This window comes from Manis javanica, chromosome X (genome assembly GCF_040802235.1).
Source record: "Manis javanica isolate MJ-LG chromosome X, MJ_LKY, whole genome shotgun sequence".
Classification (NCBI taxonomy): Eukaryota; Metazoa; Chordata; class Mammalia; order Pholidota; family Manidae; genus Manis; species Manis javanica.
In genome coordinates this window covers 90,427,846-90,444,459 of record NC_133174.1, presented here as the reverse complement: position 1 = coordinate 90,444,459, position 16,614 = coordinate 90,427,846, and positions in this window count along the sequence as shown.

Below are 16,614 nucleotides of genomic sequence, written 5' to 3'. Positions count from 1 at the left end.
GTCATTGTAGTAAGTGTTTTATTATACTGATCATGTCTCCCCTTCAGGACTGAGTCAATAATTAGACCAGATTCTAGGAGTTCTGCCCACTGAGTGGTTCTCTGGTAATTGTCCTTGACCCAGGAGAGCTGCCTTCTCAAGAGAAAAGACCCTCCCTGGAGGCAGGCTTCATCTAAAAACTGTTTGATGTTAGGATGCACCAGCCTGACTCTCTTATCTCAATCTTCAACATATCTGAAAGGCTGATTCAGTATCACAGTTCAACATCTCTGTTTGTCCAGTCCTTCTTCCTTTTAGTCCTAATGGCTGCTTTTCTCAAAAATTCTCTAGTAAGTTAGCTCAGGTTCTTTTTCCAGGAGAATGGAAGTAATGAAAGCTGGCACTGAAAGTGTTTCTAGGAAGCAGACTCTAAACTGGGATTTTGAAGCGTGTTTACCCACCATTCAGGAGTCAACAAGCACTGGATCACTGATGTTAAGTGGAGAACTGTTAGCCCCTGGTTAAGAAGTGCAGTAGTGGAGCAATTATTAAAACGTTCAACAGCCATGGGTTGAAGACGGTGGAATATCAAGATAGAAAGAGTATGTGTCCAGAATGACAATTTGTAAAACGGCTGCAAAACATATTACTTTTACCATCTTTGAGCCATTATACTGTTTTGTCATTGCTTATTATAATGGCTCTATCAAACTATAGAAATGGTTTGATGGGTTTGGGCACTTACAAAGGGAACACACTGGTTGATGCAATATCTTAGGTGTTTTAGAGAGTCATGTTAGGGGTTGGAAAAGAGTACAGAGGGGTGGAATATGGAATATGCGGGCCACCAAGGGTTATTGACGTGTTGGAGAAAGACAGTGACAGAGTGAGGTGTGATACGAGGACTTCCTTGACAACTGAATGTGAGTGTGATACGAAGACTTCCTTGACAACATAAAAAGATATTCTAATCTCCCAAGACTTAATATTAAGGGTAGTAGACAAGAGGGGATGGTGGAATTCTCAACTTCAGCAGCCTGCTACAACTCTCTTAGGCTCAGCTTAATGTTATTAGGCAAGCTTCATCCATAAATATTTTCCATAAACTAGTCTTTCAGAAACAGCTTTGTTGTGTGCTTACCTTTAACAGTCTGAAATCACATGATTTCTGAATGTGTTTATGTGCCTCCATCCACCTTCTTCTAATATGTGGTTATAATTTCCTTCTCAATTCAAAATTCAAATTGCATTATTTTCTACCATTTTTTAGTTAAATGGGCAAAGAAAAATATTGTTTTTTCCTCTTCAATATAGAATAGACCTAGGAGCTACAGTACAATGAAAAATATCAGTTAAATAACATATAGTTTTGGTCCCTTCCACGGTGCCCTGTACTGCCAACATAACCTGACAAGGGTAATGTTTACTTTCTGTTAATCTTTCCATTGTTATTCCTGCTTTTAAAATGTTATTCATTGACTTTCGGAAATGTAAAATCCAGGGGAATCTGAAAAACTAGAAAATGGAGAGTAGTGGGGAAGACTGAACAGAAAGGCATTTCACAGTTTGGGAGTTAGATAAAGGCATAAATTCATATGCTTAGTAGTTCCACAAGTCTAAATAGATTGAACTTTCCTGTTAAAAGATTGATATCTTCATATTTAAAGGAATCTGAATATATAGCTTGTAAGAGACAACCTTAAAAACAGCAAAAATGTTGAAAGAAAAATATGGATTTAAAAAGATATCTCAGGAAAATATACCAAAACCAAAGGAAATTAAAATAATGTTTTTATTTTTACATTCTAATTTTCATACAGTAGAATTCATTCTTTGTGGTGCATGGTTTTCTGAATTTTAATAAATGCATAGAGAGATACATTTAACACAGAACAATTCTATCACTCCCCAGAATCTTTCATGCTGTCCATTTATAGATAACCTGTCAACACACCTATATCCCCTAGCAAATGCAGATCTGTTCTATGTTCTTTTAGTTTACCTTTTCCAGAATTCCATATAAATGGAATCATAAAGTATTTGACCTTTGGGGTCTGTTTAGTTTCATTTAGTAAAATACACTTGAGATTCATCCATATTTTTGTAGAGCTTGAAAGCTGATTCCTCTTTACATTGCATAGTATTCCACTGTATGGATGTACAAGAGTTTGTAATTCATCAACCTATTGAAGGACATATTTGTTGCCTCCAGGTTTTGGAGATTATGAATAAAGCTGCTGTACACATTTGCATACAAATTTTGTATGACATTTCTCTAAAAAATTATATCTAGGAGTATAATTTCTGGATAATATGGTGTTATAATTTTATAACTGACAAACTTTTCCAAAGTGGCTCTGCTGTTTTTCATAACCACCAGCAGTGTATGATAGTTCCAGTTTCACTTTGTTGCGAGCACATAGTTTTTTTCCTTTCATTTCTTCTTTAAGCCATTTTGATTGGTGTCTAATGGTATCTCATCATAGTTTTGTTTTGCATTTTTCTAATAGCTAATAATATTGATTATCAGTATATCTCATCCATATATCTTCTTTGGAAAAGTATCTGCAGATATTTTGCCCATTTTTAGAACTGTGTTTGTTTTCTTTTTGTTGAGTTTTTGTATATTCTTAATATATATCTTTTGTCAGAAATGTGATTCAGTTATTTTCTCACAGGTTGTGACTTATATTTTTATTATCTTAATAGTGTTTATCAAAGAGCAAAAGTTTCTATTTTGATAAAATCGAATTCATCATTTTTTTTTCTTTTATATCTTTCTTTTGGTGCCAAAGCTAAGAGCTTGTTGCCTAATCTAAGGTCACAAGGGATTTCTCCTTTGTTTTGTACTAAAAAATTTCTACTATAAAATTTTACATTTAGTTCTGTGATCCACTTAAGTTAAATTTTATATTAGATATAGCTATATTAATATGTATAATTATACATAAACTATATATATATGAAATTTGCCACAGGATAAATACTATTATTTCAATGGTTGCATTAAAAACATTCCTTTAAATTGAACACTTGATGTTGCTATGACATCTTAACAAGCTAGATTATGGAAAGAAACATCCTTAAAATGGTAAAGAAAATGAATCTAAAAGCTTGGTAATTCTCATACATAATGATGAAAACATAGGTAATTGCTGTGAACAAGATTAAGATGCCTTCCCTCATCACTTCTATTTAATTAGAGAAAATAATTGATAAGTAATAGGATTAAAAAGGAAGAATCAAAATTGTCAAGCACAAGCAATATGATTATTTATATAAGCATTCTAAGAAAATCAACAGATGCATTATTAGAATTAAGAAGTGAGTGAATCTAGCAAGGAAGGTGGAGAAAAGATAAATCAAATCAAATCAATAAAATCAGCAAATGTCAATAAAATTCCTATACTTCATCTGTAGCCTATAGAAAATAAAATATTAAAAAAGATCTACTCATAACAGCAACATACTAACAGTTGTAGGGGAGACAAACAATAATCAAAACAGGTAAAACATGTATGTTAGAAAGCAATACATGATGTGCAAAGAAAAAGGCAATAGCTCAGAGAAGAGTTACCAGTAGAGGCAGAATACAGTGCAGTCAGAGTAGACCTCATTGAGAATGCGACATTTGAGCAATCACTTGAAGAAGGTGGCGTAAGTAGTCCAAGAGAAGGCTTCCCAGCCAGAGGGAACAGACAATGCAATGGCCCTAAGTTGAGAGCATGACTTGTCTGAGAAACAGACTAGTGTCTGGCTTGAGATTACTAACACATGTATAATAAAACACATGACAGGATATTCATTGAACTGAAATTGATACCACAAATACACATAAGTAGTAAATGGGTAACTTGTGGTATATTCACTCATACAATAGAATATGTTATAGAAATGAGAATTAATATTAGTTCTACATTTGTCAACACAGATACCCCAATAAAATAGTTGAGTAAAAGAGCAAGTTATGAAATATATATGAGTAATTATATAAATGTTATAACTGCACATATCAACTGTTTATGACTATAGGTATGTTGTTTATGAATACATGTTTATGTAGAAAATGTATAAAACATAGACAAGAAGAACACATCACCTTAAGTTTCGTGGTTACTTCTGAAAAAAAGTGATTTGGAATCACTGAGTAGCACAAAAGGGCCTTACTCCATTTATAATGATCTATTTCTTTTTAAATAGACCTGATGCAAAAAGAGTAAAACATTATCATTTATTAAATCTGGGTGGTGGACCCTTGGGTACTTGATGTATTATCATTTGCTTTATATGTTTCTGATACATTTTATGATGTTTTAAACATACAATTAATCCAAAGGTTTTCTGTTAGAAGTAAACTCCATCTTGTAGGCATCCTAGTTCCTACCAATTATGTGCTTTCTGTACTTTTTCATGTCTATTTTATTATGCTGTAGGTCTTGAAGGAAGTGGGTAATATTTACTTCATCTCTGCAGTTTCCCAAACACCTAGTAAAGTTTCTTGCACAGAATAAATACTTGGTAAATCTGAATTATTAAAATCATGTTCAATTGATGTACTCCTCTAATAGTCAGTGGTGATTTTTCCAATGTTTGTGATTGGGATGATTGATTTACAAGTCCAGAGTGAAAGAAAAGTATGTGAGAGATGAGCTGTATGCTTATAAATGTTAAATTAAGCTTTAGTTAAAAATGAAGCAGAACAAACAGAAAAAACTCGGGTGGTCAGTCTCGCCTGAGGGTAGTGAACAGTACAGAGCCTGGGATGGCTGCCACCTGGAATCATGAATACACAGAAACATGTGTATTGATTTATAAATAAGGGCTCACTACTAAAAAGGGAGAAGGTAGTCCCTCCAGGTCATAACAGTAAGTCAGTAAGCTGAAGTGAATGGGCAATTTACTTAACATGTTAGTAATTTTTAATTATAATGAAGGTCATTTGTCACCTGCACAAAGCATGTGCCTTTCTGTATGTGTTTGTATATGTGATTTTAATAGCCTAGAATATGGTTTGCCAGATAATAAATTTAGTTATGAGATTTATCTTCATTTCAAATCACTGATTTAACAAAAAAATAAATGGCAATTTAAAATATGTAACATTTGGTCTTTGGAAAGAGATGCTTGGCTTGAAATGTTGACTTTGTTTTTCAACTACTAAAACTCAAAGAAATGCAAGTGGCTTCTGTATGAAAAAAAATTCAGCTTTCAGTTATATATGAGTGAATGCATCCATAATAGCACATATACAAACAGAATTGAATTCTTAGTGCAATTAATATTTCTGTGGGAAGCTATCATGTTCTTTTTGAATACACTATCATATCGCATTTTCAGTTCTCTAAGTGAAGATTTTTATTGCAATTGTGTATGAATTGTATGCATATTGTATACATGTACTTTGACTTCATATACATATATATATGAAAGTGGAATTTCAATGAAATGTCAAAAGGCTGATTTCAATTTGATGTGTCAAACAGTAAAACAGTGTCCTACCTAAACTCATTTAATAGAAACATTCCACCAGTAAACCAAAGACAATCTAAAGGAATCATGTAAACTGGGTATGGTTGTAAGAAGTCGGTAAAATTAAGATATTTAAGTCAAATATTCTGATTGGTTGATTGATAGCTTTCTAGACAGACTGACCTAGCACTATGCTTGAAGAAACTAGTATGAAATTGTTCATACCAAAGTCAGTTTTCTCCAGAGGGAATATGAAGTTGGGATGTGGAGACACTGAGTCATGAGTCATTGGGGGCCCATTTTATTTATGAAGAAACGAAGATTGAGAAATGTGAAGTAACTTACAGAGGACCCACAGGTAGTAAAAGTACAGCCAAAATGTGGAGGAAGAAATCATCATTTCCAGAAATAAAATCTGTATAGGCGTGTTTAGAAATTGTCCCCTGCAGGATACAGAAGCAGACATACATAGACTTGACATGGCTAACTCAGAGTTGCGCTGTCTTCCTGCATTATGTGTATATGAGACATAGTGGACAGCCTGCCAAGGCTTTTTGTACCCATTTTGAAAATAAATGATGAAATCTGTGGAAACCTGAAATCTTTCACTTTAAGTAATTTACAAATCCTAGACAGAAAACTTAAGAGCTTAAAATGTAAGTGATTATTTTCATTTCTGTCTTCATTCCAATTTTAACTTTGGACAAATCAAGTGAATTTTAAGTTCAGAATGAAGGTTTTATATTGTGTCAAAGACCAAGATTTTTCAAAAAACTGTGCCTCAAGGTGGACTCTCGTCAAAGGAGTACCTGTAAGGAGAAAAAAAAAAACAGATCATGTTTGACAGGTGACTTGCTAACTTGGCAGAACGGATTTCAAAATAAAATTTGAGATAAGGAAGCAGTGATGATGAAAGTTGAATAGCCGCTTAATGCATGGCCATGCAAAGAGAATTTTCTCCATATTGTCCTAATATTTTTCCCGTCTTTTTTTTTTTTCTAAAAAAATGTTTATGGTGATAAAGTAATCAACTACTGTGAATTTATATTTGACCTCAGTCTGTTTCGGTCATTTGTTGTCAATCTTTTGTCCTTTATTTTTCAATAAGATTATTAAGATTATATTAGTTCCTTTAGAATAATCCATTTACTCTCAGCACCATTTTCAGTTGTAAAATATTATAAAACCACCATAAATCTGCACACTGCACTCATATTGTCTGCCCTATTGGATAATCTAAATCAGTGAATGAGCCAGAAATCATTTATATTAAACTTCAGGAGGTGATGTACTTCTATTTGGAGATAGATATGTTTGATGTTCTAAGAATTCATACAAATTAAAATAAAATAATAATATCAACATTTGCTATACTATAAAATGTACTACTTCCCCATCTTTATCCTACATTAAATTTCCTTCCATTCTCATCCTTAAATATCTGTAATAAGTGATAGAGAAAGGTAACAAGCTTGTCATTATTTCTCAGTAATCATATTCGTAATTGACAAATATTTGGTAGTGTCTTTAATGTTTTGGGATCAAGAGTCCATGTACATAATTTACTTAAACTAAAATAATGTGTTTTCTGAAATTCAGATTCAAATGGGCATCCTCTACTTTATCTGGTAACTTTATATTAATAAGCTTGCTGTCTTTTGCAACTCAGGATTTTAGAAAGGTATATTACGTGGCACTTGATATCACATCCCTTTGCAGAATTTCTCATTTTGTAACTGAGGAGATTTCTTCTTTTGGCAATTTATTGGTAGCGATAATAATCTCTTATATTTAAATAATGTTTAACAGTTTTACAAAGTTATTCAACATTTATTATTTCATTTGATCCTCACGAAACCCTGTGAGGTTGGTAGGAATATGCACTTTTTAAATGATGAAACTGAGCTTGTAGAAGTTCTGTGACTTGCCTGAGGTCACATGCTCTGTTAGCAGCAGAGATCAGATTGAAATACAGGTGTGGGAGCTCTCCAGAGCACTTATTCCACTTTATGGAATATGTTACAATGTTCCCTAACTATTTAAAATAAAAAGCATAAACATTACAAAACTAAACCTTGTACATGAGCAATTTTCAGATATATTTCTGATGTAATTAATACATCTTACAACTTTTTCTCATACAAATTGAAACATTTTTTTCCTTTCCTTTTCATTTTCCAATAGGGTAGTACTACTTATCAATTCCAATAGGGAGATAGAATTCAAATGCACTGTTTCCTGCAATACTTCCTTAATTACAGAAAAAATAATTGTCACTTGAAATTGTGATGGTGATCTATCTTACAGGAGGTGAAAGAATGGATAGAGGCTATAGGTTAGTTGTCATAAATATGGAATATGAACAGTTCTCAGAGTCTATGGCAGAGGCATTCATTTAATCAATATCTATTCATTTAGCAAGTAATTGTTGATAACTCTATATAAGAATCACCTTATGCCTTTGAGATCAAAATGAGCTAAGACAGCTTTTTGTAGGCTCTAGAAAATAAAACACTAAAAAAAGAAGGAGAGCAAGGTAAGCACAATCTCTGCTTTCATGGAGCTTACTTCGCACAGGACAGTGTGGAAAATAAGTGTTATGCATTTCAAAAGGTAGAGTCCTGTCAATAATGATGGGCTTTGCAATTTGACTTAAAAATTAAGGGGTAGGCAGAGAGGAAGGAGAGAGAGGAGCAGTATGAGTAAAAATGCTGAGATGGGAATGGACTGTTTTTATTCATGTGACCTTTGAATGTCAAGCTAAGAGAATTAGATTTTATCTTGTAAGTATTTGAATAGGGCACAACATGATGAAAGCAATGTTTAAGAAAGAACATTCTGTTAGCTACAAAAGGTCTGTATCTATAGCACACCACTCCTGTAATGTACACTGTCTTTGAAAAAGCGACATTTTTGTTTCCTGTTTTGTTTTCTGTGCCCTTGTACCAAGTCCACAGACTGAAACTTAAATAAAACAACTTATCTGTTTGTATGGGAAGAATAAATTCGGGCACCTTAAATCTTAGAACCTCATATGATTTATTGAGGTGGGGGATGGGACACAATGACAAGAAAAGCCTGGAGAAAGGTGTTGGGGTGGGGTGTACTTTTCATCATAGTCGATTTGTTTTAGAATATCAGAGATCCAGTTAATCTAGCTATGGAAAAAATGTTTTTTTTTCTGATATGGTATATGAATCTTAAGTGAAAGGCTGAAAATTGCACCAGGAACTGAACATGTCTAATTTATTTCCCAGTGTAGACTTAAGTGAGACATTTTCCCAATGCTAAGTGGAATGAGAGTACAGCCAAGTAATGTCCAGTACTGGGACGAGGTAACTTTATTTGAGAAGGAATAAAGTAGAAAGCAGCATAACAGCAATAACAAAAGCAACATGGATTCTGTGAAGAAATTACTTTCCCCAAAATTTGGAAGCTAAAAATGAATTTGAATTTGGTAAATAACTTCTTAAAATAACCAGAAAGAGTAGAACATTGTTACAATTTATATCCAAAAAATAAAAATAAAAGACATTCAAAACCTCTGAAATGGTAGTAAATTTGAAAAAGACATGTTCAGTTTAAGTTAGACATGTTCAGTTCCTGGTACAATTTTCAGCCTTTCACTTAAGATTCATATACCATATCAGAAAAAAACATTTTTTCCCATATCTACATTTAATTACCATATTTATTTAATTACCTAATAGAACAATCTGATGTGAACATGCAACTGGTTAAAATGGCAATGAGAACTAAATGGAAGCTAAAAAAACTAAATGAGTAATAAGATATTCATTGAAGGTTGTAAAAGTCATAATTAAGTACATATTTTAATTAAATCAATGATATTGAGAATAAAGTCCTTAATGACAAAGCGATAAATGTGATTTCAGTGTTATGTAAAAATGAAAGAAAAAGAATAGGAACTAGCACAAGAATAAATGAAAAAGTTTGATTACAACTGTAATAATGAAAGAAATCTTCTTCCCTGATTAAAAATTGAAAAGACCTGCGATACTTAGTAAAGATACAGTGCAGAAGCATGCTCTCAGCTCCTAACCTCTTAATGCTTCAAAAATAAATAGGAGAAACCAACAATAAAAAAGAAAAATCAATTTACATTATAATAAGGAGATGACCTCAAACATATAAACAAAGCAGTGTAAACACAATTTTGATAAAATTCTAAAAAGACATTTGTAATTGAACTAAAATTCCACTACCTTAGAGTATAGGAAAATTTGAGGGTAAGTAAATGGAGAAGACTTTCTAGGATCCAATTAAAATCCCTCATTGGCAAAGAGGTGAAATGGTACTTGGTCTGTTTCAGGGTAGTACACATAAATAGCTTTGGTAGAAGAAAATTAAGGCAATTTGTGTTTGGTGTATTCAATTTTCTCTCTGAAGTAGAAGGAAAGATGTTTGGTAAAACTGATAAGGTAATGAAAAGTTTGGAATTTTGAGAAAAATTGAGAAAGTTTGAAAGAGTTATTATGGAAAAGGAAAATTCCAAGAACAATTTGTATACTATGGATTTATATTAGTACTCCTTTCTAGTTATGTTCTTTTCTCTATTCCTCATCAACAGCCTGTATGACGATTACAGAAGTAGAGTTCTGCCAGGACTGTGGGATACAAGCAATGAATTTTAATATATTGACACAGAATTGATTAAAAGATAAATACAGGAATCTGGATGGAATATGAAAGCAAAGAAGGATGGATGGTTGACAGATGCAAGAAATGTAGAAGTCTCAAGTTGCCTGTGTTAGAGAACCAGGTATATTGGGAGTGACTAAATGAGAGAACATATGAGCAGAGCATTGTGGCCATACAATGAAACATCTGAGTTCAGGGTTGCAGAGGCTGTAGATGTTTACTAGGTGCACAGTGTACCCGTTGGATTTGGTGAATGTATGGCTAAAATGGTGTAGTGAAGTTTATTGAAGACACAGAATTCAAGAAAGTCATGTAGATATGTGGCAAGTCTTACATTGGAGATAAAGATTATAGAACATATGTCAATGGTTTCAATGAATGTGGTTAAGATTTTAAAAGCTGAGTATATTACAGGAATGGAGTTATTTTTACATAATATGGCCGTATTACATAAACCTCAAAAGAGCAGGAATTTACATTGTGATAAAAAAAATACTTATTTGGAAGTGTTAGCTTGGAGGTAAAACACTATGGCATTGGAATTAATATGGAATCTGAAACCAAATTGCCTTCGTTTAGATGATGACTCCTGACCTCTGCTGTGTAACTTGGAAAATTTACATTACTGTATGTCTGCTTCTTTGTTTTTAAGAGAGATAATTTTACTCACTTTACGGTATTGCTGTGTTTTTTTAATTACCTAAAATACACTGTGTAAGTTAAGAAGAGGCCCTGCTGCAGGTAACAGAACATCTAATTTAAAGAAACATAGCCAAATAGGGTTTTCGTTTGTTTGTTTCTGTTTTCTGATAGTAGAAACCTATACGTAGACAATTCAGGGCTTGTGTGAGGACTCTGTGCTCCCATTACTGTAGCCAACCTCTATTTGTTTTGGTGGCCTGGGAGTCTTTGGAAGTGAAACTAATCTTCATGGTTGTAAGATGCCTTCTTTTCCCCAAACCCTCTGCCAAATAAGGCACTGCGACTAAATTGCAGCCAGCAAGAAGCAAGAAAGCCAAGTAGTAAAAAACATGTCAGTTGAATTTTCTCTACTTCTAAGAGCTTTCCACTGTGATCCAACCCAACTTTCTCCTATATCTCATTGATCAGAATTCTGTCACTGGCTGCCTATTAGCAAGAGAGGCTGGGAATAATAGTTTTCAGTTAAGAACTTTGTTCTCCTAACCTTATCAGAGTTCAATCAGTATGGAACACTGGAAAAAATTGGTCATAAGTAGGAAATATTAGCTGGCAAATAACAAACATTCAGCAAAAGTTATCTATTATTGCTTTTATTCTCAACTCCTGACCTTGAGGTTCACAGTGTATGGTAGAATAATTACCTTCCCACAGATAAGATTAAAAGTAGAAATATGCCCATGGATAAGAGTGTGTTTAGTTAAGGCAAAGAGATGCAAACAACATTTCAGTGAAGATATTTAAAACATAAAGATGTCTGTCAACCATAAATATGGGTTTCCTGAGAGCACAGTGTAAAGGCCAGAAAGGAAGGAATAACAGCACATTATAGAGAAAACATATGAGAGTGGATAGATAACTGGAATGCCTTACCTCATAGATTGTGTATTAGGTTTCTATTACTATGTAACAAAATGCTACAATTTAACAGATTAAAAACCATACAAGGTTTTTTTTTCTTTCTAATTTCAGTTTCTGTAGTTCAGAAGTCTGGCCATAGCAATGGATATATAGTTTTCTCAGGGTCTAGCTAGGCTGAAATCAAGGTATCAGCTGCGGCTGCAGTTCTAATCTTAGCTTAGAGTCCTACCCCAAGCTCACTGGTTGGCAGAATTCAGTTTCTTGAGGTTATAGGACTGAGGCACTGTTTTCCTTCTAGGAGTCTGTGGGGACTACTTTAAGTTCACAAGGACTCACACAGTCCCGTCATATGGCCTCCATAAACAAATAACAACATGATAAAATAAATAAATTTCTTTATTCCTAGGAGACCAGAATACACACTTTCCTGTGAACAGCTGAAGAACAGTCTTTGCTTTTCATGGGCTAATGTGGCTAGGGTAGGCCCATCTGGATCATCTCACTCTTTCAAAGTCAATAGATTTAGGATCTTAATTACACCTGTAAAATCCCTTTATAGCACTACCTAGATTAGTATTTCATTGAATGCAGGGAGAAGGTGTATATATACTTAGTGATAGAGATCTTCAGAGGCCATCTTAGAATTTTGCCCTCCATAGAAGGTAACAAAATAATATAGAATGTGCAGAATGATGGATTTAGTTGGCTACAAAATTGCCAAGAGGATTGAGTAGGCTTTGCCTTAAACTGGGTATGATTTTTCGGATTTTCAGGATTCATTTGTGCTCTGAATTGATTTTTGTATTCTTGGTAAGTGAGTTACTTGCACCAAAAATATTCACGCAATAGGTATGTAGAATTTCTCTGTATATTTTTGATCATTGAAAATAGCAAGTAATATTGTTCTCTAATATTTGTTAATTATTGTTGCACTTCATTCTGCTAGGAAATTTGTGAGAAATTTGCTTTTAAATATTGCACAAAAGTAAAATTGCATAGGAATATAGTAACCATTTTTATTGCCAAAATACTTAAGTGATTTTTTGCATTGTAGACATTCACATTAAATGGCTTTGATTTTAATTGGGCAAGAGGAAAAATTTGCAACTGGTAGGTATTATCTGTAACAAACCTTCTCTTACTGTTTTTCACCAAATACCTGTGAATATTCATGTTTACTATGCTTAAGTATCTGTGTATATGATTTAGTCTCAATTATGTTAATGCATTTTTATGTTATGCATTTTAAAAAGACTAAAAATAACCATCACTCAGAAATCAACAGTGTTAACATTTTGGTGCATTATTCTATAATCTTTTTAGTGTAATTAACATAATTTAGATTGTATTTTTCATTTTTAAATGTACTTCTCTTATGTGCCTTTCTGTATTCTCTACACTAAGAATGTACTACTTTTATGAAATGAATGCATTTCAAAATAATCTGTATATAAGTGTACATGTTATTTAACATGATCATAAGTATATTCAATGCAAATAGAAGAAAAAGAAATGTAAATTCAAAATGAAAGAGAAAATTAAAAATTTGGACAAAAACTGAAATATTAGTTGCAGTTATCTTTATGGGTGAAGGCAGGGTGATTTATTTTCTTGCTACTTCTCTGCATATTCCTAATTTTCTATAATGAGTATGGTACTAAATTTATATTGTATGAAGAAATAAATAAACCTTTCTTTTAAAAGAAAAAGATAATTTGGGAGTTATTTTCCTGAAAATCAATAAAAAAAATCTGTTAAAGTTAGGGGACAGGGGAAACAGGTGAAGGAAATTAAGATACCAACTAACAGTTATAAAGTAAATAAGTCATGGCAGTGATGTAATGTACAGCATAGCAAATAAAGTGAATAATATTGTAATAACTTTACATGGTGACAGACAGTAACTAGACTTATGGGAATCATTTTGTAATGTAGAAAAATATTGAAGCACTGTGATGTACACCTGAAACTAATAGGATACCGTATGTCAATTATACCTCAGTAAAAATAAATAAATAACAGTAGTTAAAAATAAAATTTTAAAAATTGAATCAGTCAAAAATAAAAATTTCTCTTACAGAAAAATTAGGTTGACTAACATTTTATAATATTCTGCCCTTCTAATTGCACCTTTATACTGTATGTCTGATGTTTTTAGTTACTTTACATAAGCAAGATAGCATTTATGGTATTCCTTTTGTTATTTGTAAATGCAGGTTTTCCTGAAGTTGCTTAGTAACATCAGAGAATGAAAAGCAAGACTGTATTGTCTTGTAATACACAATACACATTGCCATTATACTGTGAGTGAATGGACTAATGACCCATCGTTGTTACTGGGTAACCAACTGATCTTTCTTTTTCTCATTATGAGTAACCTATTATATGGAGAGCTCAGAAGTTTAGTACACCCGAGGCTTTATGGATTCCGTATGATTGAGTTGCCCAGGCATATACAGTGGTGTGCTGGTAAACTGACTCCCTAAATGGGAAGGGGAGGAGCTTAATCTGTAGAATTTTCTAGTATAAGTACTTCCACTGTGGAGACAAATTTGTGCTTTCAATGCTTGAAAAACCGGCTCACAAAATTCCTAAAAATTTAAAAGCAAATGTCATGAGCTGTATGAGCCAGCTCCAGAACACCACTATTTAAGTTAAGGACTTAGTATCTGTGTGACTCAGTAATGTTCTTAATTCACTTCTTTCTATTGAAGTATAGTTGATATGCAGTATTATATTGGCTTCAGTTGTACAACATAGTGTTTCAACAATTATATACATTATTGAACACTCATCCCTGCAGGTATAGTTACACCTGTCATCACGTAAAAATATTATAATGTTATTGACTTTATTTCCTATGCTGTACTTTTATCCCTGTGATTAATTTATTTTATAATTGGACGCTTGCTCCTCTTGTCTTCTTCACCTATTTAATCTTCCCCCCCAGCCCTTCCCTTATGGTAATCACCAGTCTTTTCCTGTGATTATGAGTATTTCTGTTTTCATTTGTTCTTTTGTTTTGTGTTTTAAGTTCCACATATAAGTGAAACTGTATGGTATTTGTCTTTCTCTGCCCAGTTTATTTCACTTAGCACAATACCCTCTAGTTCCATCCATGTTGTTGCAAATGGTAAGATTTCATTCTTTTTTATGGCTGAGTAATATTTCATTGCATACATATACCATATTTCTTTATCTATTTATTTATTGCTGGACACTTAGGTTGCTTCCATACCTTGGCTATTGCAAATAATGCTGCAATAAACATAGGAGTGTATATATATTTTTTGAATTAGTGATTTTGTTTTCTTTGGGTAAATTTTAAGAAGTGGAATTACTGGGTCACATGGTACTTCTATATTTAGTTTTTTGAGACACCTCCATACTGTTTTCCATAGTGGTTGCACCAATTTACATCATCACTGGCAGTGTACAAGGATATTAACCCCTTGTCTGATATATGATTTGAAAATATCTTCTCCCATTCAGTAGGTTGCCTTTTCATTTTGTTGATAGTTTCTTTTGCTGTGAAGAAGCTTCTTAGTTTGATGTAGGCCCACTTGTTTATTTTTGCTTTTGTTTCCCTTGCCTAGGGAGACATATCTAGAAAAAAATTACTAATGCAGATATTTAAGAGTTGGCTACCTATGTTTTCTTCTTGGAATTTTATAGTTTCAGATCGTATATTTAGGTTTTTAGTCCATTTTGATTATTTTTGTATGTGTTATAGGACAGTGATCCATTTTCATTCTTTTGCATGTAGTTGTCCAGTTTTCCCAGCACCATTTATTAGACTATCTTTTCTCTATTGTATATTCTTGCTTCCTTTGTCATATTAATTGACCACATAAGTGTGGGTTTATTTCTGTTCCATTGATCTATGTGTCTATTTTTGTGCCAGTATCATACTGTTTTAATTATTGTAACTTTGTATTATACTTTGAAAGCAGAGAGCAATGTAACTCCAGTGTTATTCTTCTTTCTCAAGATTGCTTTAGTAATTGGGATTTTTTCATGGTTCCATACAAATTTTAGGATTATTTGCTCTAGTCCTTTGAAATATGCTATTAATATTTTGATAGAAATTGCATTGAATTTTTGTGCAGTATGGTCATTTTGACAATATTAATTGTTTCTATCCATAAGCATGGAATATCTTTCCATTTATTTTTGTCATTAATTTCTTACCTCAATGTCTCATAGATTTTAGAGTACAGGTCTTTCATCTCCTTGGTTAGATTTATTCCAAAGTATTTTATTTGATGCACTTGTAAATGAAATTGTTTTCTTAATTCCTCTTTCTGCTAGTTTGCTATTTATAAACAAACACACAACAGATTCCTGAATATTGATTTTGTGTCCTGTGACTTTATTGGGTTCATGTATTAGCTCTAATACTTTTTTGGTGGAGTTCTGGGATTTTTTTATATATAGTATCATATCCTCTGCAAATAGTGACAATTTTAGTTCTTCTAATTATACTTCTTTCAAGTGACAATTTACTTCTCACCAATTTGGATGCCTTTTATTTCTTTTTTCTTTTTTGTATGATTTCTGTGGTCAGGACTTCTGTACTATGTTGAATAGAAGTGGTCAGAGTGGGCATCCTTGTGTTGTCCCTAGTCTTAAAGTACAAGCTTTCAGCTTTTCACTATTGAATATGATGCTGGCTGTGTATTTCTCATATATGGAATTTTATGTTAATTCACTTCTAAGCAGAGAAAATCTTGCTTCTGTTTCATTTTGAGAATAACATTTTGCCTTTTACTGCACCCCATGCTATGTTAAAAGTACTGTAAGTATTATAATACCTGAAGCTAAAAATAATTAAATTAGTTGCCCAAGACTACACAACTGGTAATTAACTAATTTTATAACCTCCACTTTTTTCTGTAGTTTTATTACCAAAATCCAGAATCTAAAAATCATACTTTTGTAAGC